General features: G+C 40.7%; 1 pseudogene; it reads right to left on the bottom strand.

Moving 5' to 3' along the window:
* LOC138088301 (protein-L-isoaspartate O-methyltransferase domain-containing protein 2-like) overlaps nucleotides 1–26,855 on the bottom strand; it is a 67,725-nt pseudogene that overhangs the window by 37,271 nt on the left and 3,599 nt on the right.

The raw sequence follows: 26,855 nt of genomic DNA on the forward strand, positions 1-26,855 counted from the left end.
AGAAGCTCATGTGGCCGTGACAGACACTGAAGGTCCTCTGACCAGCAGTCACCCCCAACCTCTTTCTCCCAGGCATCTGTCCCCACCAAGAAACCAAGAAGGCTGACCAGTGTCTCCCAAGGTTCCCCTGCTGGTGGGTGGTCAGCTGGCATGCCGCCAGCCAACGTGGTCAGAAATCTGCTGAAGACAGGTGGCCTCTGGGCTAGTCCTAATTTTTTATTAAAAAGGACAAAAAGCTTTGAGCATAGATATCTCCTGGTATGAACACAGTTTTACCAAGAACCTGAGACAACCTGTCTAGGAGGGGACAGAGAGGGAGGCCTTGTCGCTACACCGGTGCCAACAGCCACCACATCCACAGTCCTTGTTTGTAAAGCTTTTTAAATCAAGTCTATGGGATTCCCAGGTGGCTCAGGGGTAAAGAATCCACCTGCAATGCAGAAAATGCAGGTTCAATCCTTGGGTCAGGAAGATCCCCTGGAGAAGGAACAGCAACCCACTCCAGTATCCTTGCCCGGAGACTCCCATGGGCCGAGGAGCCTAGTGGATTGCAGTCCATGAGGCTGCAAAGAGTTGGGCATTGGGGGGTGAGCATGTTTGCCTAATGGCTCCACAACATCAGGCCGTGACTGCATATACAAGGTAGTTACTATAAAACGGGCACTCACAATGCGGCCATCATTCTCTCTTCTGATTTTGAAAGACACCATTTCAAGTTCCTTGACATTCAAAACAGTGGTAACACCTCAATAGACAGGTCTAGTTCAAGGCCATTAGCAATTAGAGAGGTGTACTTCAGTGTGCCCCCACCACTGCATTGCTCAAATCTTGCCTAACTTTTGTCTGCTTGATGTATGTGAGTTTCTGAGAGAAGTGAATGAAAATCTGAAGAAGGAGGAATTACCGTTCGTAAATTTCATGCTGTGAATCTGGCAGTTTTTAATGTGACCATTATGATGTTTTATGCATATTCAGGTACAGGATTACTGTATATTTCTGATGAATTGTTTTTTATTCCCTACTAAATGACCATATTTGCCCTGTATTATTTTTCAAGGGCAGTTGTAACAGAGTTCTGTATTTTTCCTTCAGTATTTTGTTCCTTCTTTGGAAATGACCATGCTTTTGTGAATGAAAATTGTACATATCTATTATTCCAGTCATTACACTTAAGTTTCTGAACACATGCTCAATTTAGAAAATATCATTAATCAATACCTCTGTACACTTCATAAGAAAATAAGAACTTTAGAATTCTTCCTCTCTGAATGCCTCTTACATGGTTATGTTATATTCTTTAATTCTTTAGTTTCACCCTGTTTAAAGTAGTCCAAAATTAGTCATCATTATTGTAATATTGTAAAATCTCTTTAACATTTTCTAACTCTATCATGCCCTGTTGAATTCTGCCCAATTCCTTTTCATCTATATTATAGTTTAAAATGTTCTTAAACATTGTTTAAAGCTTCTGGTTAAGCCAACTGATATTTATTTTGCCAGCTTATTATTTATTTTCATTTTTAGACACCATATTTGTTTCTTTCAAAATCTGTCTCAAATTTATTGTATCCTATTTGGCTACAGCTCTGTTCCTCCTCTTATTTATTTAAACGTTTAAAGTTGGGATTGTTCACTCTCTTCCAGAATGTTCTATCATCTCAGATCCTCCAGGGTGCTAATCCTTATGTTTGAGAAACTGTTCCCCACTCTGTGATGAGCTGTTTATAGCATGGTTTGTGATGTCTTTATTGGAAAAACCAAGGGTTTTCATTCATTTCTTGGTCTGGGGTGTCTACGGTACATCAGTCACAGGTTGGACTCCACTTCCTCATAGGGTCTTCAATCCAGACTCAATATCCTGTGTGCGCCCCGCCTGTTCTCTCAGTTCTAGCACTAAACTCTTGTCATCATACTCATACACCTAGCTTAGGTACTATTCTTTTGCTCTAGATGACCTTCCCCTCTCAACCACATACTTGTTAGAGAATTCTAACTCTGCAAAAATCCAAGTTTCCTTCTAACTAAACTTAATTCCTGCCTTTGCAAAGTAATGTAACCACTTCAGGCAGGAAACATGTAACCTTCACTCACCTGTGTGTCTGACATGGTATTTTCCTTTAAAAGCTGAAAAGTTGGTATCTCCACCCATTCAAACTCTCTAGCAAATCTCAGTAAGTCAAAGAGCAAACATTCCCATTCCAGCCCCTCCCACCCTGGGCATGCCTGGGGGTATTTTAAGTAGTCAGCAACTGCTTTTCATTATATAATGTGATACACAGGGGTGGAAAAATACACGACAATTTGTTTTAAATGTTGAATCAGAGATCCTTCTTAAATGATCTCCATTTATTTCTCATATTTTAAGATATGTTTATGTGCATGGAATTAAGAGTGGTCTTAAGAGTTTATTGACCAAAATATGAATGATAGATGGCTAGATAAATGATGAATAACTAATTCAATAGTGTATTTTCCTTCCCAAGATAAGAATATTATTTAAAAGTTTTTACACTGGATCTTTCTCACATGCACAAATTCTAAATGTACAACAATATTTAGGTGCAAGTTATAAGAAAAGATACTATTTTAAATTTTGTTTACATATATTACATGTATTATATATGTGTGTACAGTATTTTTATGACTGTAATAAACCTATATATATTTTTATATGTATTATTTTAAATAGATACATGTGCTGAGTCTTAAGAGTTGAATCATTTTGATTAATAATTAATTAAAAGACATTCTCATTTGTTTTACAAAGTATATTAATAGAGCAGAAAACAAGCTTCATAAATTTGGGAGAAATTATATATTCTCTCTTAGTTTATGTTTGAAATGCAAATTTAAACGTCAATTTATTTCTGTTGCTTCAAACAAAAGTCAGCAAATTATCTGACACAAGGGATAAAAATACAGCATATGGAGTTATATTTAAGCTACAGATTTTAGCACTATTTATACGTAGTACATCATCCCTCATTTTGGGTATTCATGACGAACAAATAGGTTTTACATTGTTTTTTGCAAATTCCATCAAGCCAATCAGTGCTGGGGACAGTCAGCTAACCATGGCTTTACTAGTGCAGTAGGTAAGTGTTAGCTGCTCAGTCGTGTCCAGCTCTTTGTGACCCCATGATCTGTAGCCTGTCAGCCTCTTCTGTCCACAGAATTCTACAGGCAAGAATACTGGAGTGGATTGCCATTTCCTTCCCCAGGGGATCTTCCTTACCCAGGGACTGAACTTGGGTCTTCTGCATTGCAGGCAAATTCTTTATTATCTGAGCCACCAGGGAGATCTCTTAAGGTGGAATGTGGGATTTCTATGTGAGCTGAAACTTCCTGAAACTGAGCTTACTGGAGGATTACATTACATTTGAAAATAAAAATGCCTTACACATGACACTGTTCAAGGGGCAACTGTAGTCATTACAGCCCAGTAAGTCTATGTTAACATCATCTCACAAACAACTATCCCTCCCTCTGCCCTTTGATATATGGGTTGAAGACTGTAATATTCAGTCCAGAAGATAAACAAGTCACACTGAGATGCATCTTCTCAGACACCTGTTATGAGTGTAATTGACTGACTGCTGGATAAATGCTGTTTTCAGTCCCAGACCACAGTGTCTACACTCTCCTACCCCAAGCATGTGGCTCCTCATGCCTATGGGCATTGTGCACAGGGGACCAGCACAGAAATGACCACTCCCTTGTCGCACAGTCATACTGCCAGCCTGAAAACATGGCTTACTCAATCAAAGGAAAGCCCTCGCAGACCAAGGAGTGCAGTCTCCTTCCTCCAGGGCACTGCCCTCCCTCCAACTACCGCCCCCCCACCACCACCATCATCTGTGCATCCTAGCCCTAGTTTGTTCATCTAAAGAAGAGAAGGAAAGGAAACCAGAAATTCAAACAGCAGCAACAAAGTCAATAAATAACACGACTTGATGAAATGGTCTGTTTTGTAGGCACATACCCAGAAGGCAAAAGAAACTTCAAAGCCAACACAAGGTTGTTTCTTCATTTTTACCCCAAAAGTAATGAATCTGAATCATTCAGTGTCTAAGCTAAGAACCAGCCGCTTGTATGTGGCAATGTATCGAATACAGATCCAGTATCTGAAGCAGTGAATTTACAAAGGAAAAGAAATTAAAATCAAATGACTAGCATGGAAGAATATACACTACCATATGTAAAATAGATAGCCAGTGGGAGTTTGCTGTATGACTCAGGGAACTCAAACTGGGCTCTGTAACAACCTAGAGGGATGGAAAAGGGTGGGAGGGAGGTTCAAGAGTGAGGGGACATATGACCACCTATGGCCAATTAATGTTGATGTATGATAGAAATCAAGCCAATATTGTAAAGCAATTATCCTTCAATTAAAAATAAATAAGTTTGTAAAAAATCAAATGAATAAAATGATCTCTTTGGAAAATCTTCTCAGAGAGCATGAATACAAATTCAGCTAATCAATAGTTTATTTTTTGTTCCCGGGTTACCACAGACAGCATTCATTTAACAAACATTTGTTAAGTTTCAGAGGAACTGAAATCTGGTGGGAGACAAACCACTGCCATAAGGCAGCTGGATGATGAGGGTCTGTGGATGCCTGAGAGGGGCAGGAGACTGGCCACTCCCTTGGGACAGTAAAGTGGCTCACCCACTGGGGAGCTTCAGGGAAGTGGGGGAGAGTGAGGCGGGGAGGGGGAGCATTTGAATCATAAGTGGAACTCTGACTATGGCTTTCAGGAGAACAAGCGGGGAGTCGGGGGGAAGAAGGTATTTCAGACAAATGCAAACAAGTTTTGGCCAAACCATGGGGACTGAGAGCAGGTGAGTATTTCAAGAACATAAGCTACTGTGCAGGCTTCCCTGGTGGTGCAGTGGTGGAGAGCCTGCCCACCAATGCAGGAGTCGCAGGAGACACAGGTTCTGTCTCTGTGTCAGGAAGATCCCCTGGAGAAGGAAATGGCAACCCACTCCAGTACTCTTGCCTGGAGAATCCCATGGACAGAGGAGCCTGGCGGGCTAATAGTCCATGGGGTCATGAAGGGTCAGATACTACTAAACACGTGAGATGCTGTTTAATCCAGTAGGACTGTGTCCTTGTTAGAAGCAGGGGTGAGGAGACAGATACCCGCAGCAGGACAACCACGTGAGGATGCAGAGGGAGACAGTTATCTGCAAGCCAAGGACACGCCTCAGAAAAAATTCAACCCTGTCAACACCTTGACCTTGAGCTTCCAGCCTCCATAGCTGTGAGAAAGTACACTTCTGTTGTATAAGCCGCCCAGACTTCAGTGTGGGTTGTGGCAACTTGAGCAATGAAGAACATGGGTCACTAGGACCAGAGCCCGGACTCTCGAATGGCCTTTCAAGTGTCTCTCACTCCACCTGCGCTTCACTGTGTTCCCATCCTGGTGAATGCTCCCTTCAGGTTCTCTTGAATGCTGCTATGTGAATGGAAATTACAAAACAATTTCTAATACTTGACCAAGATTGTTTACATGTGAAAGAAATTATTGAGCCCAAGAAAATGTCTGAGACAAACCATTGATCAGACTAGATGTCTTGAGGATCATCCAAGTCATGATTTATTTTTAAATAACTGTTGAGTACCTGCTACTAGTCAGCATGGCCTAGTGAAGCGAAAGTGTCAGTCGCTCAGTCGTGTCCGACTCTTTTTGTGACCCCATGAACTATAGCCCGTCAAGCTCCTCTCTCCACGGGACTCTCCAGGCAAGAATACTGGAGTGGGTTGCTATTTCCTCCTCCAGGGGATTTTTCTGACCCAGGTATTGAACCCGGTTTCCTGCATTGCAGGCAGATTCTTTACCATCGAGCCTCCAGGGAAGCCCTTATTACAAGGAAACATCCCCTATATGTGCTTAGTATTCTGGTATTGTGCTATATCTTTGGAGAGTTATTGGACAGGTTTCTTTATTTTTTTATTAAATTTATTTATTTTAATTGGAGGCTAATTACTTTACAATATTGTAGTGGTTTTGCCATACATTGACATGAATCCACCACGGGTGTACATGTGTTCCCCATCCTGAACCTCCCTCCCACCTCCCTCCTCATCCCATCCCTCTGGGTCATCCCAGTGCACCAGCCCCGAGCACCCTGTCTCATGCATCAAACTTGGACTGGTGATTCGTTTCACATATGATAATATGCATGTTTCTTTAAAGTTTAGGTATTCTAACCTATATGATAAGGCAAGGCACTCGGGAAAAAAACAAACCTGCTCATTGAGAGCTTTAATGGTTTTTTGAATTTCTGCTGCAAAATTGCTGAAATCCTGAGCGAATTTTGCTTTTTCCAGAAGCACCACATTCCAATCATCTTCATCCACGTTTGAGTTATCCTGTTGCCTGTTTACACAAGAAGCAGACAAAGTGCTGGAAAATGGAAGTTACATGAGGACAAAAATAAAATCAGCAAATAGTCCTCAGGCATTTGGGACATACAAGGCATAGAAATTGCTGCTCTGTGTGATTGTAAAATGAAAAACATGTGACTGGAATTAGAAATTAAAATTAAGTGGCACGAGAGAAGATAAGACAGAGGCACATCTTGCTTCACATAGTTTATTGAAAATGATAACAGCATTTCTTGTGGAATAAAAGGAATGTCATGTAGTAGTACAGACATATTTGATGTATTATTTAGATCTCAGTGAGTTGTTCATTTCATTTCACGCAGTGAAAGAGCGATGACAAATTAAATATTACACATTATGTAGTACCCATGTGGGAAAGTCACTCACTCTATTATAAACTCAGAGCAAGAACTAAATTAAGGACACTCTGTCTGACAAAAATCTAATTTTGTACCAGATGCAAATTAGCTCAGTGTTGTTAATAAAAGGAAATAAAAGTCTTTAGTTGAGTTAAAGGTATGTTTCCTAGAGCTTAAACATTCTCGGGAGACAGAGGGATAAAATGAGTTTGGGAAATTGAAATGAAACTTCCATCCATCTACGATTATGATGTATTATTTTCAAAAATGTATGGAGATTTGATTTAGTTGACATGCTATCTGTGGCTCAAGTTTTCAGTTTTTTCCAAATTTTGTTAAAAGGTGTTCCTCATGAAGAAGCCCTTGTTAACTTTCAAAATGGTTCTGTTTGTACATCGTCTGTGGTTCAGTAAGAGAATGGCTTCAAGAAACAGCACGTCCTATGAGCTTGTGAAACAGTTTGTGAATCGGGGACATGCTGTAGAGCTGACATCAGAGAGCGAACTCAGAAAAAGGAAGCGCTGAAAGAGAACAGAAGGTACGAATGCCAGTTTCTTAGCCACTAGATAAACTCAGTCCCATAAGACACTGGGGACTAGAGACCTCATGAATCACAGCTTTTACTGTGGTGCTGGGTTAAAATCGATTCCAGTTTACAAGTATTGATATGGGTAATATCCATAAAAATAAGCAATTTTAAGTAAAATTATGTGACACCTTTGTCTTCATAGCACTCTCTCCTGTAAATCCACAGTGTCTAATCAAAGAGGATTTAACACAAAGGAGTCTGGATAATTGTATAAAAATAGAACCAAGACTAAAAGCACTGAGTGTGGGAACTCAGGCACCCATGAATGTAGGCACAATGGAATGTGTGAGATGGGGCTCACCACCCAACAACGATGCTCTGGGTGCGGTCACGTGCCGTGTCTCTGCTGGGACAGATATGAGGGTGCTTCCAGCAGGCAGCTCACAGTCCCTTAGAAAATGCAGTTGACAAGCAAGCAGGGGACAGGGCATTTGTGCCGGGAAGACAAGTAAGGCAGCAATGACCTGTGCCTGTGGCAGGGACGGGGATCCAGGAAGTTACCTGAAGGCAACTGACACTCTCCATCCATTCCAGGGGCCGCGTTATTGCATCTGCTGCACCCCAGGCTCTGGACCAAGCGCTGGGGACCCGCTGTGCCACTAGATCCACCCACCAGCACTGAGACGCTTCATGCGCCCGTTTCTCAGAAGAAATACTGGAGCTTAGAAACCATGTCCATTTCATATCCCTAATAACTGGCACAGCTGGGATCCAGACCAGGATTTTAAAACATTTCTGAAGCTCCTCACCACTACAGAGACCGCTCTCCACCCATGGGAAGCCCAGGTCATGGGATGCCTGATCGGATGTTTACACAAGGTGGAAGGAGAGAAGATGGACATGGTGAGGAAGATTCCTGGGGAAAAAAGATGGGGTTATGGGTGCTGCAGTATTTCAAACTCTTGTTGAAAACATGAAACTCAGCACAGAGTTTGAAAGAAAAGATGATGTGGATTAAGTTAAACGGATTTTAACTCATGAACGGCATATGGAAAGGTTTACCTGTTGACTCAGCAGGTGAAGAATCAACCTGCCATGCAAGACACATGGGTTCAATCCGTGGGTCAGGAAGATCCCTGGAGAAGGAAACGGCTACCCACTCAAGTATTCTTGTCTGGGGAATCCCATGGACAGAGGAGCCTGGCAGACTACAGTCCAAAATGTTCCAAAGACTCAGACACAACTAGGCATGCACGCACGCAGACACGGCATATGAAAAGGAAGCCTCCAAGATGGGAAAGACAACATTTTACAGAGCATGCTTTCCTTCTGCCTCTCCTAGTGGGTGGGGCGGCTGTTATTTGGGGAATTTAATCACTGCAAGATCTGTGGAGTGGCTACTGAGTGAAATGGAGACATCCAGGCAGGAACCTGCTCTTGCTTTCAGAAGCTTCCAAGTCGAGGGTGAGGAGGAACTTTGTAGAGAAGTAAGTAGAAAGAGGGCTTCCCTGGTGGCTCAGAGGTTAAAGTGTCTGCCTGCAAAGTGGGAGACCTGGGTTCAATCCCTGGGTCAAGAAGATCCCCTGGAGAAGGAAATGGCAACCCACTCCAGTATTCTTGCCTGGAGAATCCCATGGAGAGCGGAACCTGGTAGGCTATAGTCCACGAGGTTGCAAAGAGTCGGACACGACTGAGCTCTATCAGTTTCACTTTTCAAGTAGAAAGAAGCATCCAGTTATCACAAGAGCAGTCCTGAGAGATTTCAAAGGAATAAAATGGACATTTCTCAATTGTTTAAAACTTCAAAAATATTCCATGTTGTGACTTCCCTGGTAGTCCAATGGTCGGGACTCTGCAATTCCAATGCTGGCGGTGTGGGTTAGATCTCTGGTCAGAGAACTAAGATCCCACATGCCACGTGGCTTGAACAAAAAAAAAAAGAAATCCATGTTGGTTGCAAATTAACCCTTCCTTTAAATACCTTATGCATGAATTAAAATAATATGATAAACATGATTATCTTTCTTCTAAACAATAGGCTGAGTTTCACGTTTTTAAAAAGAGTTTGAAAAATAGCAACTTACATATTTATGTCTATATACTAATGAACCTACAGGTGCCTATTTTACATTGTTACTTCAACCCAGTGTCTTATCTACAATAAATAATTCATAAATATTTGCAGATCTGGGTGAGGGAAATAAGAAATAGAAATGAAAACAAAAAAAATACAGCTAAAATATGTTTTAATCATGTAATGAAATTCAGTTTTTCTATTTTTGAATACTGTATAATTTTGTCAATAAATATTTATGTAGAATTTTCTATGTTGAGGTATTAGACTAAATGCTGTAGGGAAAATAAAAATGAGTGAGGCATGGTTCTTTGAAGAAATTGGCCAGCGGATAAACACAGCATTTCCAGTAAAGGTAAGTGACTCCCCTTGCAATTGTCATATAAAAAGGGAAAATAAATAGAGAAATGGTTCTGTAGGTCAGCACTCATTCTCTATGGTCTCTCATGTATTTTTTAGAGAGACAGAACTCGAGAATTTATTTCAAAGGACCAATAGTATAGAGTCATCTACATAAAAGCCCCAGCTAAGAGAGGCCTCTTCATGTGACAGGCACACAGGGACAGACCCCCGCATGCCACCCAGCACTGAGTGTCCTTCTGTGGGGGGACTTGGTGAACAACCCTCTAGGACCAGTTTGCTTAAAGTGACAGCTGAAATCTTTTATTCCTGGCATCTATTTGTTTTAATTCACCTTGGAATTTACACTTAGTTATTATTGAAGAGGCAGAGCATCCTTGATAGCTGCATGCTTGACTCTTAAGCAAACAGCATCTGAATTTAAACAGCATGATAATTTGGTAAATGCTTTGGTTTTACACCTGTGCATACCTATTTTATATAAATATGTATACATCTGTGCACACATACATGCACATACACACAAGCTCTTGGGCTTAATATAAAACTTTAATTTGAAACAATTTGAAATGTTACAATACATCGTGTTACATATTATTATCACCATTGTTAACTTGAGAAAACTAAAGCCCAGAGGGGTTACATCACCTTCTCCAAGGTGCTTCAGCCTTCTGGTGGAAAACCCAGGATTTGAATCCAGAATGACTGACTCAAAAGTCCAACCTCTCAACCGCTACACCACAGAACAGAATGAGGATTATAGAAATAACAAGATTAACACCTGGATCTCTATGTGCAACTTGGGAATAAAGGTACCTTATCTGTTAACTAAATAAATGAATGAGTGGGTCGAGAGTGGATGATAAAAGAGATGACTTGAATTCAGGTTGACTCAAAACAATTGTCAGATTTCGGGTCCAAGTATGACGTGGGGACATGAGACACAGCAGACAGGTTGTTTCCAGACACTGACAGGTATGAACGGAGACACCACAGTCGGGCTTCTCTTCTGGAAGTGGAGTGCTGTGCATGACGCTGGGTACATTCCCCCTCAGTGCAGCCTCGCTGACTCCAGCCTTCACCTCTCAGATGGAGCCCTAGATCTTCCCTGGGTCACACCTGTTTACCTCTCCCGCCTCACTTCTCTTGAATGCACCGTTTATGACTATGATCCAGCTCCAGATTCATTTGATCTCACCTGAGGATATGCCTTACATGTCAGATCACCTTCTCAAGAGTGCCTCTCCTGAACTGCTGAGGCCAGGCCAGGTGGGAATTCATCACACCTCCTCAGCACCCTCTGCTCACACCTGTCCCGTCACCTGCCATGGACAGAGGAGGAAGGCTCTGATCTAACTGACAGTACACCCTTGCCACACAGCACAGGGTCTGCACAACACACACGTGATGGAGTACAAGGCAGGCCACCCTCAGATATGCCCTTTGGCATATTTGTTGTTGTTCAGTCGCTAAGTTATGTTTGAATCTTTGTGACCCCATGGACTGCACCATGCCAGGCTCCCCTGTCCTTCACTACCTCCCAGAGTTGCTCAAACTCATGTCCACTGGGTCAGTGATGCCATCCAACCATCTCAGCCTCTGTCCCCGCCTTATCCTCCTGTCCTCTATCTTTCCCAGCATCAAAGTCTTTTCCAATGAGTCAGCTGTTCACATCAGGTGGCCTGGTATTGTAGCTTCAGCTTCAGCATCAGTCCTTCCAAAGAATATTCAGGGTTGATTTCTTTTAGGAGTGACTGGTTTGATCTCCTTGCTATCTAGTGCTCTCAAGAGTCTTTTCCAGCCCCACGATTTGAAAGCATCAGTTCTTTGGTGCTCAGTCTTCTGTATGGTACAACTCTTATGACCATACATGACTCCTGGAAAAGCCTGACTCCTCCCTAGCCTTGACTAGCCGGACCTTTGTTGACAAAGTAATGTCTCTGCTTTTTAACATGCTATCTCATAACTTTCCTTCCAAGGAGCAAGCGTCTTTTACTTTCATGGCTGCAGTCACCATCTGCAGTGATTTTGGAATCCAAAAAAATAGTCTTTTACTGTTTCCATTGTTTCCCCATCTATTTTCCATGAAGCAATGGGACCTGATGCCATGATCTTCGTTTTCTGAATGTTGAGCTTTCAGCCAACTTTTTCACTCTCCTCTTTCACTTTCATCAAGCGGCTCCTTAGTTCTTTGCTTTCTGCCATAAGGGTGATGTCATCTGCATATCTGAGGGTATTGATATTTCTCCCAGCAATCTTGATTCCAGCTTGTGCTACATCCAGCCTGGCATTTTGCATGATATGCTCTGCATATAAGTCAAATAAACAGGGTGACAATATACAACCTTGATGTACTCTTTTCCCAATTTGGAACCAGTCTGTTGTTTTGTGTCCAGTTCTAACTGTTGCTTCTTGACCTGCATACAGATTTCTCAGGAGGCAGGTAATGCGGTTTGGTATTCACATCTCTTTCAGAATTTTCCACAGTCTGTTGTGATCCACATAGTCAAAGGCTTTGGCATAGTCAATAAAGCAGAAATAGATGTTTTTCTAGAACTCTCTTGCTTTTTCCATGATCCAGCGGATGTTGGCAATTTGATCTCTGGTTCTTCTGCCTTTCCTAAATCCAACTTGAACATCCAGAAGTTCATGGCAGGTACTGTTGAAGCCTAGCTTGGAGAATTTTCAGCACTACTTTGCTAGTGTGCAAGATGAGTGAAATTGTGGGATAGAGTGAAGATTCTTTGGCATTGCCTTTCTTTGGGACTGAAATGAAAACCGACCTTTTCCAGCCCTGTGGCCAGTGCTGTTTTCCAAATTTGCTGGCTTATTGAGTGCAGCATTTTCACAGCATCATCTTTTAGAATTTGAAATAGCTCACCTGGAATTCCACCACCTCCACTAGCTTTGTTCATAATGATGCTTCCTAAAGTCCACTTGATTTCTCATTCCAGGATGTCTGCCTCTAGGTTGGTAATCACACCATCATGGTTATTTGGGTCATGAAGATCTTTTTTGTGTAGTTTTCTGTATATTCTTGCCATCTCTTCCTAATATCTTCTGCTTCTGTTAGATCCATACCATTTCTGTCCTTTATTGTGCCCATCTTTGCATAGAATGTTCCCTTGGTGTCTCTAATTTTCTTGAAGAGATCTCTAGTCTTTACCATTGTATTGTTTTCCTCTATTTCTTTGCACTGATCACTGAGGAAGGCTTTCTTATCTCTCCTTACTATTCTTTGGAACTCTGCATTCAGATGAATATACCTTTCCTTTTCTCCTTTGCCTTTTGCTCCTCTTTTCTCGGCTATTTGTAAAACCTCTTCAGACACCCATTTTGCCTTTTTGCATTTCTTTTTCTTGGGGATGGTCTTGATCACTGTCTCCTGTACAATGTCATGAACCTCTGACCATAGTTCTTCAGGCACTCAATCAGATCTAATCCCTTGAATCTATCTGTTACTTTCACTGTATAATCATAAAGGATTTGATGCAGATCATACCTGAATGGTCTAGTGGTTTTCCCTACTTTCTTCAATTTAAGTCTGAATTTGGCAATAAAGAGTTTGTGATCTGAGTCTCAGTCAGCTCCTGGTCTTGTTTTTCCTGACTGTATAGAGCTTCTCCATCTTTGGCTGCAAAGAATACAATCAATCTGATTTTGGTATTGACTATCTGGTGATGTCCATGTGTAGAATCTTCTCTTGAGTTGTTGGAAGAGGGTGTTTGCTATGACCAGTGAATTCTCTCAGCAAAACTCTGTTAGCCTTTGCCCCAATTCATTTTGTACTCCAAGGCCAAATTTGCCTATTATTCCAGGTTTGACTTTTTACTTTTTCATCCCAGTCCTCTCTAATGAAAAGAATATCTTTTTTGGGTATTTGTTCTAGAAGGTCTTATAGGTCTTCATAGAACTGTTCAACTTCAGCTTCTTCAGCATTACTGGTTGGGGCATAGACTTGGGGCATAGACTTGGATCACTGTGATACTGAATTTTTTGCCTTGGAAATGAACAGAGATCATTCTGTCAGTTTTGAGATTGCACCCAAGTACTGCATTTTGGACTCTTTTGTTGACTATGATGGCTACTCCAGGTCTTCTAAGGGATTCTTCCCTACAATAGTAGATATAATGGTCATCTGAGTTAAATTCACCCATTCCAGTCCATTTACGTTCACTGATTCCTAAAATGTTGATGTTCACTCTTGCCATCTCCTGTTTGGCCACTTCCAATTTACCCTTGATTCATGGACCTAACATCCAGGTTTCTATGCAATATTGCTCTTTACAGCATCGGACTTTACTTCCAACACCAGTCACATCCACAACTGGGTGTCGCTTTTACTTTGGCTGCGTCTCTTCATGATTTCTGGAGTTAATCCTCTACTCATCTCCAGTAGCATATCGGGCACCTACTGACCTGGGGAGCTCATCTTTCAGTGTCCTATCTTTTTGCCTTTTCATGCTGTTCATGGGGTTCTCAAGGCAAGAATGCTGAAGTGGTTTGCTATTCCCTTCTCCAGTGGACCACATTTTGTCAGAACTCCCCACCATGACCAGTCTGCCTTGGGTGGCCCTACACGGCATGGCTCATAGTTTCATTGAGTTAGACAAGGCGGTGGCCCATGTGATCAGTTTGATTAGTTTTCTGTGATTGTGGTTTTCATTCTCTCTTCCCTTTGCAGGATAAGGATAAGAGGCTTATGGAAGCTTCCCGATGGGAGAAAGAAAGCTAACTGTGGGGGAAACTGGGTCTTGTTCTGGTGGTCAGTGCCATGCTCAGTAAATCTTTAATCCAATTTTCTGTTAATGGGTCATGCTGTGTTCCCTCCCTGTTGTTTAACCTGAGACAAAAGTATCAGTTCAGTTCAGTTGCTCAGTTGTGCCCAACTCTTTGTGACCCCATGGACTGCGGCCGCAAAACTTCCCTATCCATCACCAACTCTCAGAGCTTGCTCAAACTCATGTCTATCAAGTCAGTGATGCCATCCAACCATCTCATCCTCTGTCGTCCCCTTCTTCTCCTGCTTTCAGCCTTTCCCAGCATCAGGGTCTTTTCTAATGAGTCAGTTCTTCCCATCAAGTTGCCAAAGTATTGGAGTTTCAGCTTCAGCATTGGTCCTTCCAATGAATATTCAGAACTGATTTATTTTAGGATTGACTGGTTTGATCTCCTTGAGAGGAAACTATGGTGGAAGTAATGAAGATAATGGCAACCTTCTTCAAAAGGTCCCGGGCACTCACTGCTTCACTCTCTGCCCCTACCCTGCAGCAGGCCACCACTGACCCACGCCTCTGCTGGAGACTGCTGGACACTCACAGGCAAGTATGAGTCAGTCACTTGTGGGGTCACTGTTCCTTTCTCCTGGGTCCTGGTGCACACAAGGTTTTGTTTGTGCCCTCCAAGTGTCTGTTTCCCCAGTCCTGTGTAAGTTCAGGCGGCTCTATGGTGGGGTTAATGGTGACCTCCTCTGAAAGGGCTTATGCCACACCCAGGTCTGCTGCACCCAGAGCCCCTGCCCCTCCAGCAGGCCACTGCTGACTGCTACTGCAGGTACCTCTGCAGGAGACATTCAAACACTCAAAGCCAGGTCTGGCCTCATCTCTGCAAGGTCTCCTGGTATGCACAAGGTTTTGTTTGAGCCCTCTGAGCATCTCTGGTGGGTATGGGGTTTGATTCTAAAGGAGATTTCACCACTCCTAGCATCTTGCTGGGGCTTCTCCTTTGCCCTTGGATGTGGGCTATCTTTTTTTGGTGGGATCCAACATTCTCCTACTGATGGTTGTTCAGAAGTGAGTTGCAATTTTGGAGTCCTCTCAGGAGAAGATGAGCACATGTCTTTCTACTCTGTCTTCTTGATTAGTGGCTCCTATACACTAAACAAATATTTCAATGAAATGAAATTTTAAAAAGCCAACTCATTATTTTTTAATAACCAGTTGTTTTTTTTTTAATTTTCTGAGTTTGAGAGTATGATTTCAGGAATCAGCCTATCTGGATTTGTATCCTGTCCTTCACATTAAAAACATATTACACTGGAGAAGCTATTTAAACTTTTGGGACTTTGCTCTCTTCTGTAAGTGAGGAGCATATTATAATCTATTTCATGAAGTTGTTGAGCACATCAAAGGAGATAATGCAAGTTAAGCACTTAGCAAGAATGCCTTATACAGAATAAATTCAAATGTGGCTCTTATTTTGGGAATAAACTTTAGAGAAAAAGATAACTGACTTCTTCAGTTTGTAAATAACTTTTGCATAATGCCACAGTTATAAATATGTTCTTGTTCATAAACCACAACTGCCATTCAAACAAGGTTGTTGAATGAATTAGAACTTAAGAGAATGTGTTTGCAGACTGTTTTGCAATGTAATTCCAAATCAGTTTAAAAAAATTTTTCTCCAAAATTGGATGTATGCATCTTTATTAACTCACAATTCTTTATAGTGAAAAATAGCACAGAAAACTTTGCAAAGCTTTTTAAAGTGCAGCAATTTTCTGTTTAAAATTAAACCAGTAGAAACTAAATTAAATCAGTCTTGGTGGTGAGAGTTGAAAAAAGGCAACTAGTTTTAATGAGTGTGTAGGTTTCAACTGTCCCAAAGAGTCACCCCCAAACTCAGACCACATCCAGTCTGGCCCAGATACAGATATGTGTAAGTCAGTAAATACTTCAGGACACAGGTACGGACTTTACTGATTCATTAAACAAAATCAGGAGATTCTGAAGACAGCAGACTGCTTTAGCAACATCCCTGGATGCTTCAGTTGTTGGAGAGAATTAACATTCCTTGGTGGGAACACAAGTTCCTAGTGGGGAGGCTGGACTACTGTACCTCATGCATTTTTCCATGAATTGATCAAAACTCTGCAACTGCGGAACATCAGTGTCCCAATGTATTGAAAATACATTGCTGTATTCCACGTATTAAAAATAAACCAATAACGACAGGCCTTAAAAATGGACAAAAACATATAACAATGTCTACTTTTATTTTTCACACTTGTTTCTTACATTTTAGCACCTTTCATTTGCTTATACAGAGAAAAGTACAAATAATAATTTAAAGAAAAAATAAAAATGACAATTTGGGGGGAATTAATAACAAATTTCAGAGAAGGCAATGGCACCCCACTCCAGTAATCTTGCCTGGAAAATCCCACGGACGGGTAGGCTGCAGTCCATGGCATCGCTAAGAGTCAGACACGACTTAGCGACTTTCACTTTTCACTTTCATGCATTGGAGAAGGAAATGGCAACCCACTCCAGTGTTCTTGCCTGGAGAATCCCGGGGATGGGGGAGTCTGGTGGACTGCCCCATCTATGGGGTCACACAGAGTCGGACATGACTGAAGAAACTTAGCAGCAGCAGCAGCAGACTACAAGTTTATCTAATGCTGTGGATTTATATTGTTTATATATGACATAAAAATAAAACATATGAGGGTCTTATGAGATTAAGTATATAAGCATTTCATATCTTTAGATGATGTTTCATTTGAATTAGTGAGAAATACTGAGCTTCCCCCAAATTATTTTGAAGTGAAGGGTTCACAGCAGGAAACCACTGATGTTTCTTCATATTGTTAATGACATTTCATTTTCTTTTCTTTATAATTGTATTAGTTATCTACTGCAGTGCAACAAGTTACTGCAAACAACATAGCTTAAAAGAACACAAATGCATTCTCATGGATGGAATTGTCAATATATAACACATCACAAATTCTACCCTTTTTCTATAAGTATAGCTCTTTAAAAATTACAAGTAAAATCATCACTACTAATTTTGGAGGAAGTTTAAAAAAACTAATAAAAGCTCTTTATATTAAAACTAGAAAATAAGGTACCAAGAAGAAAACACTACAAAGTGTTCACAATCCTCATAGCCCCAAGGAAGAGAATTGCTATGAATGTCTTCAATTCATAAATTTTAAATTCTGATATACACATTTTGATACATAATGTTGTCATTACTATTTCTTAAACACTGTATTCCACTTAACTTTCATTATCTGCTTGACAAAATATTTGCTCAAATGATTTCATAATTTCTAAATAACAATTTTAGTTTAAATGTAATCATTTAATTTTGGATTAGTTGAATTGAAAAGTATTAGCCATGTGAAGTTTGTTCTAAACAATTTTAGTGTTTCTTGTGATGTAGCATATAATCAACTTTTGAAAATCCTCCATGAATATTTGTAGGTGAAGTGAATTTAGTTTATAGGGTGCACAATTGGATACACCTCTCATAAACTGATCTCATTAATAATGCTCAAATACACTTCCGTTAAAGTGAGCTGAGTGGATGTTAAGCTGTTTCAAAGGTCAGAGTTTCTAATCATATCATGTGTAGATTATTAAGTGAAACTAGGCTCTCTCATCTCAGTTAATGATTTTCTTCCTTAAATTTGGCTTTCTTTCATGTTGTTACAGCCGCTCATGTTTCTATCTCTTTGGAAATCGGCCTTACTTTTGCTTACATGTTTATGTTTTAACATTCTCAGTATTTAGCTTATGTATATCTCCTGCAATGGTGTAGAGCTGAAATTTGCTTATAGACAAAACCAGGAGTTTTCTGTTTTTAACAATTCCCTTAACACAGTGAAACTTCAGCTCTACCTGTGTCTTATTAGCTTTCTGTAACTTAATTTTTGGTTCATTGATGAACCAAAAATCTTTAGTTTCTTTTGTGTCAGTCATTCTCCTTGGGATCTGGATGCCACACATCCTGGTTTTACAGGTAAGTACTTTTATATTTAATGGGAGAATATTCGAAGCAAAATCTCACTAACTTTCAACATCAATACTTAATAATTCTAAATAATACTAACAGGAACAAAACAAATATGGGGGATTAAGAGACAATTCCTAATTTAAACAATTTAATGAAACACTGCTTATTAATAACCTAGGTTTGACATAGGGTGTTTTCCCCTGATATGTCACGGATTATAATAAACTCTATATTTGGAAGAGAACTTAATGTCCTCAGAACTTAGGAGAGGCTATTTTCAAGCGAATCTTTTATGCTATTTTAAAAGTGGATGTTATCAGCAGAGGCTGATTCATTAACTATATCACCTTTTGAACACATCATGTTTTGCATCTTTCAGGGCTGCCTCATGCTCTCTGTCCTGCTGTGACGTCTGTTCTCACCTTGATATCAATGACTCGTTCATGGAAGATATTTGTACCAGCAGATCCAAGGAGAGTAGGAGATGTCCTTACAGTGTTCTATTAAAAATAGCAACAGCTTTCAAAGACAAACCTGGGAACACTCTTGTAATTAAATTGGTTCATTAAAAGCTTTACAAGAATTGCTGAAATCTTACTTCTTAACTTTGAAGGCTTTTTATAAGTTGAACATGAAACAGCCGTAACATCATGAAATATTATGCTAATAAGATTAGCCTCTTATGGAAAAAATTAAACTTTCAGTAGTTTCCAAACATAAGCACAATTTATTTGAACCAAAGTCATGAGTAAACATAAATATATTTACATTTGTGCATAAAATAGACTGTATTTAAAATTACTGGATGTTTTAAAGACAGAACTGAATGCAAAGTACAGGGCTCAAAATTCCAAGACCAGATGGTTCTATAAACCCCAGCAGAAAATATACATCTGCTGGGTCTTTGTGAATCTGTTTCGTTTGAAGGAGGTTTTATTTCATCAAATAGCATACTGTTTCAATACATCACTGGTCTTCTCTTAGAAATGTACCACTTGTTAGGTGCTATTGTTTGTTTCTAGAATGAGTGGAGAGAAAATTATGCTCTGTTTGACACCCAAGGAACTGTTTCATGTTCTATCTAAACTCAGTTTTATCAGTAGAGTTTGATTTATTTGATGTATGGCATAAACAAATGTGCCAATTACAGAGTTTGCTGAAATTAACAGGCAGGTAAGAAGGACTTTCAAACACTATTTAATTGCGTCTGTAATCTTGCTATATTATGTAACGACCCTTCTCTATTGATTAGATGATACTGAAAATTACTTTAAATTGTTGATAAAATGTCAAGTGTTGCATTTACAGTCTGTTAGCACAGGACTCCAAGTAGGAAGGTCAGGCAGCTGAGGAAGAGTTCCCATAGTTACCACAGTAAGAGAGACACGCAATAAACCGCAGAAAGTGGAGAGAAGCTAAGCTCTGAGATTCAGGGCGCGATAAGCAGAAACAAAACCAAAAACTGGACTTGGACTTGGGAGATCTGAGTTCCTTCCCTGGGTCTCCTGAGTCAGCTGAAGGCAAGTCACTGAGATCTTTCCAACTTCAGCTTCTTCCTCTTAAAATGAGTGTTTTGTTTCATTTTTTAGTCAAATGATCTCTCAGGTCATCTCTAGCTCTGAAAACCTGTAAGCAAGAGAACTAAGGGAGGAAAAGAACCTAGAAACATAATGGGAAGTGCTTTACAGCTTATAAATGAAGTGATGCAAGATATTAAATTACAGTGAACAGTTGAGAGACTTGGTATTATCTTTTACGCCAGTAAAATAAGATTTGTAGCTTTCTTATTATTTTCTTTGATTCTGTCATTTGCTAATCTTGATTGATATAACCTTTTGATAATTAGGTTTACATATTCCTTGTGAGGATCTCATGTTTCCTTTACTTTATTTTTTTTTTAATTTTTATTTTTACTTTATTTTACTTTACAATACTGTATTGGTTTTGCCATACATTGACATGAATCCACCATGGGTGTACATGTGTTCCCAAACATGAACCCCCCTCCCACCTCCCTCCCCATAACATCTCTCTGGGTCATCACCGTGCACCAGCCCCAAGCATGCTGCATCCTGCGTCGGACATAGACTGGTGATTCGATTCTTACATGATAGTATACATGTTACAATGCCATTCTCCCAAATCATCCCACCCTCTCCCTCTCCCTCTGAGTCCAAAAGTCCATTATACACATCTGTGTCTCTTTTGCTGTCTTGCATACAGGGTCATCATTGCCATCCTTCTAAATTCCATATATATGTGTTAGTACACTGTATTGGTGTTTTTCTTTCTGGGTTACTTCACTCTGTATAATCGGCTCCAGTTTCATCCATCTCATTAGAACTGATTCAAATGTATTCTTTTTAATGGCTGAGTAATACTCCATTGTGTATATGTACCAAAGCTTTCTTATCCATTCATCTGCTGATGGACATCTAGGTTGTTTCCATGTCCTGGCTATTATAAACAGTGCTGCAATGAACATTGGGGTACATGTGTCTCTTTCAATTCTGGTTTCCTCGGTGTGTATGCCCAGCAGTGGGATTGCTGGGTCATAAGGTAGTTCTATTTGCAATTTTTTAAGGAATCTCCACACTGTTCTCCAAAGTGGCTGTACTAGTTTGCATTCCCACCAACAGTGTAAGAGGGTTCCCTTTTCTCCACACCCTCTCCAGCATTTATTGCTTGCAGATTTTTGGATCGCAGCCATTCTGACTGGTGTGAAGTGGTACCTCATTGTGGTTTTGATTTGCATTTCTCTGATAATGAGTGATGTTGAGCATCTTTTCATGTGTTTGTTAGCCATCCGTATGTCTTCTTTGGAGAAATTTCTATTTAGTTCTTTGGCCCATTTTTTGATTGGGTCGTTTATTTTTCTGGAATTGAGCTGCATAAGTTGCTTGTATATTTTTGAGATTAGTTGTTTGTCAGTTGCTTCATTTGCTATTATTTTCTCCCATTCAGAAGGCTGTCTTTTCACTTTGCTTATATTTTCCTTTGTTGTGCAGAAGCTTTTAATTTTAATTAGATCCCATTTGTTTATTTTTGCTTTTATTTCCAGTATTCTGGGAGGTGGATCATAGAGGATCCTGCTATGATTTATGTCAGAGAGTGTTTTGCCTATATTCTCCTCTAGGAGTTTTATAGTTTCTGGTCTTACATTTAGATCTTTAATCCATTTTGAGTTTATTTTTGTGTGCGGTGTTAGAAAGTGATCTAGTTTCATTCTTTTACAAGTGGTTGACCAGTTTTCCCAGCACCACCTGTTAAAGAGATTGTCTTTACTCCATTGTATATTCTTGCCTCCTTTGTCAAAGATAAGGTGTCCATATGTGTGTGGATTTATCTCTGGGATTTCTATTTTGTTCCATTGATCTATATTTCTGTCTTTGTGCCAGTACCATACTGTCTTGATGACTGTGGCTTTGTAGTAGAGCCTGAAGTCAGGCAAGTTGATTCCTCCAGTTCCATTCTTCTTTCTCAAGATTGCTTTGGCTATTCGAGGTTTTTTGTATTTCCATACAAATCTTGAAATTATTTGTTCTAGTTCTGTGAAAAATATGGCTGGTAGCTTGATAGGGATTGCATTGAATTTGTAAATTGCTTTGGGTAGTATACTCATTTTCACTATATTGATCAGTCATTACTTTGAATGCTTGTAACTTATACCTTCAACAGCCCAGGCTCTGCCCTGGACACCTCTTTCTTCCTCATGCTTTGTTCCATGTTTTCAGTGAGAACCCACTGATTTCCAACACATATGTATGGCAATACTACCACATGAATAATGTACAATTTACTATGGCATTATTACTACTAGAATTACTACTTTTCTGCTGGCCAAAGTAAGAGTAACTCCAAGTCAAGCAATCAACTCATCTATAATTATCCCTGAAAGCTAGTTTAATGTTTAAATAGGCTGGAGTCACTTGGTTGGTTGTTTTGATATAACATAGACTCATGTCGATTGACAGCTGGGTGCACAACAAGAAACTGAACAGGAAACATCTAGAGCTGGTCCTTGAAGGAGTCATCCTAGTAGATACACCCAGCTTATCTTTAGATATATATAATTACATTAGGTCACACACACTTGGGGGCTTCCCAGGTGGCTCAGTGATAAAGAATCTGCCTGCCAATTCAGGAGATGCAGGTTCAATCCCTGGGTCAGGAAGATCTCCTGAAGGAGGAAATGGCAATCCACTCCAGTGTTCTTGTCTGGGAAATCCCAGGAACAGAGGAGCCTGGTGGGCTGCAGTCCATGGAATTATAAAATAATCAGACACAGCTGAGCACACAGGCATGGACACCCACTTGGGCGCAGCTTGTGCAGAGAGGGGACAGTGGACAGCTGTAAAGTGATGCGTCAAAATACAGAAGCCCAGCAGAGAGGTAAACCCACAAGGCAAAAGCAAGAAGGTGGCAATGCCACAATAGAACATACAGGATGCCTAAGAAAGATGGGTTCCCTGAATCTGGGGAAGTTGACAGAGTGACTTTTGCTTTTAAAACTGAGGGCCTGGGGACCTACCTTTGGTTAGGAAGGGAATCCAGCCGCTCGGACAATCAGCCCACTGTCTACAACATGCCTTGCTAACTGAGCTCACTTCTGGATGGCACACTTCAATAAAGATTTGGATAAATTACAATGTGTTGAGAGACTAACCAATGCACAGAATCAGAACTGTGAAGCAAGTCCGAACTGGGAACACAAAAAATGAATGTCTATTTAGTGAAAATGGAGACTTACTGGGGAGAAGACAGCCGTCTCCAGAGAACGGGGTCATGTGCCATGTTTCTCCACAGGGAAGCAACAGGATCAAATAGAAGCCCATCATGGTAACTGTGGCCTCAGTGCAATATTAAAAATAAATCCAAATTACCTGTTTTTAAAGGAAATAGGCTCTGAGGAAAAGCAGGCTCTGAGCCCATGGATTAGCATCTTCACAGACACCAGACAGAAGGGAGGATGGGTCAGCACAGGGTCAGCGTGCTTGCTTTTTCCTGGGGGTAATTCCTGAGGTTCTGTATAAGAGCAACTTTAATCTTAAAACTTAAAAAATGATGTGTTTTACAACTCAATTCTAGGTCCTACCTTCTCTTCAGAGCAAAACTGGCTTTCTCATCACTTGCTTCAGCATATTTTTAGCCAAGACCCCAGTGTGCAGGAAATGATTAAACAAGAACCTCTGTGACCTTCAACAGCCAACCCGCTGCTTCAGGCTGTCACGCAGGACAGCTCCAGTCCTCATGTTTTCCCCAAGGACCTTCTTCAGGACACAGCTCATCCAAAGGCAAGAAGGAAGGTCCTTGGCTGACAAACGGATGGCTCATTACAGGACCCCTGGAACTGCAGGAGTGGACATGACCTCGAGGTTCCAGTATCTGGAGGAGGGTCCTGCCCCAGCTCCTAGCCCCAAAGGACCTGGAGGCCAGATGTGCCCATGTAGATGGAATGGGCTGTGCTGGACCCTGGGGACAGAACCTCAGAGCACCCTCCCAGCCTGGCCAAGGGCTCTGGGCAGCTCAGCTCTTCCAGGATCCAAGGTCAGATGTCTGCTTCTCAGAAGGTAAAGAACCTGGGTAGATGAGCTGCCTTCCTGCCCGAGCCTGGGAGAATAATTGCCATAAAGAATTTGAAAAACCTATATAAGCAGGAAAAACTGGTTTCTAAACTTTCAGCTGAACTATAAGAAGGTAAAAATCAATGAAAAAAGAAAGACCACCATCAGGAATTCTATACAAAGTAAGACAGCCTTTGCTTTTCAGAAAGAAAAATATATTTTAGGATAAAACAAAACTCAAAACATTTTACACAAGTATCCGAAGTAAAAAAGACCATTACTTGATTTTTTTTTTTTTAATTTTTATTTTTACTTTATTTTACTTTACAATGCTGTATTGGTTTTGCCATACATTGACATGAATCCACCACGGGTGTACATGATTTTTTTAAAAAGCACTAAATAATAAAATAGAAAAGACCACTTCAAGAAAAGGCCGAAGAAAAAGAAAACTGAGAAGAAGTCAATGTTAAGGCTTGGTGGTACAGTGGTTAAGACTCTGCACATCCAATAGGGTGGGCGAGGGTTCCATCCCTGTCTAGGGAGATAAAAACCCACATGCCATGTGGTGTAACCGAAAAAATAAAGAAGTAACCATATGTATCTTCCACTTGCCACAGTATAGATGTATACATTTATCATTACTGTGTCAAGGTACATAACATATGTGCACATAATTAGATTAAGAAATAAGGTCAACCTCTGAGGAAAGCACTAAATAACAGTAAATGAAGAAAGTAAGGGAAGACATTTTCATACTAATAAAATCCTCTCTCACCTTAGGACCTGAGAACCCGGCCATGTAAAAGGAGAAAGGATCTCATGGTCAAAATGCAGCAGCTGTACCTGTGAAAGAGAAGTAGAGCAACAGGAGAAACCTACAGAAATACAAACAAATATAGGTACAATAAAGGCAAGCATGTAACTATGAGGTAAAATGATAAAATCATTTCCATCCAGTAACAAGCCCGGGGAAATCACTCCCTGCTCCGTCAGAACGCAGACCTGGCCTGGCTCATACAGAATGAATACAAGAGCCCAGTCCCAGAGGGGCATCCCTAAAGCAAGCAGCCAGGCAAATTGTTGCAAACTAAAGGCAATGATTGCAGCCATGAAATTAAAAGATGCTTACTCCTTGGAAGAAAAGTTATGACCAACCTAGATAGCATATTCAAAAGCAGAGACATTACTTTGCCGACTAAGGTCCGTCTAGTCAAGCCTATGGTTTTTCCTGTGGTCATGTATGGATGTGAGAGTTGGACTGTGAAGAAGGCTGAGTGCCGAAGAATTGATGCATTTGAACTGTGGTGTTGGAGAAGACTCTTGAGGGTCCCTTGCACTGCAAGGAGATCCAACCAGTCCATTCTGAAGGAGATCAGCCCTGGGATTTCTTTGGAAGGAATGATGCTAAAGCTGAAACTCCAGTACTTTGGCCACCTCATGAGAAGAGTTGACTCATTGGGAAAGACTCTGATGCTGGGAGGGATTGGGGGCAGGAGGAGAATGGGACAACCAAGATTGAGATGGCTGGATGTCATCACGGACTCGATGGATGTGAGTCTGAGTGAACTCCAGGAGATGGTGATGAACAGGGGGGATTGGTGTGCTGCAATTCATGGGGTCGCAAAGAGTCTGACATGACTGAGCGACTGAACTGAACTGAACTGAAAGGCAAACAGGAAATCGTCAAGTGTTTCTTCATGGCATTGTTGGAAAAACCAAACAGCTGTATCATCCATCGTCAGTGCAGAAATGGGTACTCTTGTAGGTATTCCTGGAACTATAATGTTTACTATTTTACAAATACATCAGACAACTTTTTAAAGTATATTATATATAGACGATTACTCCTTGGAAGAAAAGTTATGACCAAGCTAGATAGTATATTCAAAAGCCATTACTTTGCCGACTAGGGTCCGTCTAGTCAAGGCTATGGCTTTTTCAGTAGTCTGGTATGGATGTGAAAGTTGGACTGTGAAGAAGGCTGAGCGCCGAAGAATTGATGCTTTTGAACTGTGGTGTTGGAGAAGACTCTTGACAGTCCCTTGGACTGCAAGGAGATCCAACCAGTCCATTCTGAAGGAGATCAGCCCTGGGTGTTCTTTGGAAGGAATGATGCTAAAGCTGAAGCTCCAGTACTTTGGCCACCTCATGCGAAGAGTTGACTCATTGGAAAAGACTCTGATGCTGGGAGGGATTGGGGACAGGAGGAGAAGGGGACGACAGAGGATGCGATGGCTAGATGGCATCATGGACTCGATGGACGTGAGTCTCAGTGAACTCCAGGAGTTGGTGATGGACAGGGTGGCCTGCCGTGCTGCGATTCATGGAGTTGCAAAGAGTCGGACACGAATGAGCGACTGAACTGAACTGATGTATAAAATATTATATTAATGCATATATGGAATTTAGAAAGATGGTAACGATGACCCTATATACGAGACAGCAAAAGAGACACAGATGTAAATAACAGTCTTTTGGACTCTGTGGGAGAAGGCGAGGGTGGGATAATTTGAGATAATAGCATTGAAACGTGTATACTATCATATGTGAGATAGATCGCCAGTCCAGACTCTATGCATGAGACAGGGTGCTCAGGGCTGATTCACTGGGATGAACTTGAGGGATGGGATGGGGAGGGAGGTGGGAGAGGGTTAAATTTTTTTTTAAAAAGTAAAAAAAAAAAGAAACTATAAACATATTCTTGAATCCACTTTACTTTTAGAATTTTAGAATAATCCAGCCAATGGAAAGATAAGCATTGATATACAAAGTATGGTCACACAAATTTTGGTATATTCAATATACCCATTAAACACTAAACTATATATAT

The sequence above is a fragment of the Capricornis sumatraensis genome, chromosome 11 (genome assembly GCF_032405125.1).
Source record: "Capricornis sumatraensis isolate serow.1 chromosome 11, serow.2, whole genome shotgun sequence".
Lineage (NCBI taxonomy): Eukaryota > Metazoa > Chordata > Mammalia > Artiodactyla > Bovidae > Capricornis > Capricornis sumatraensis.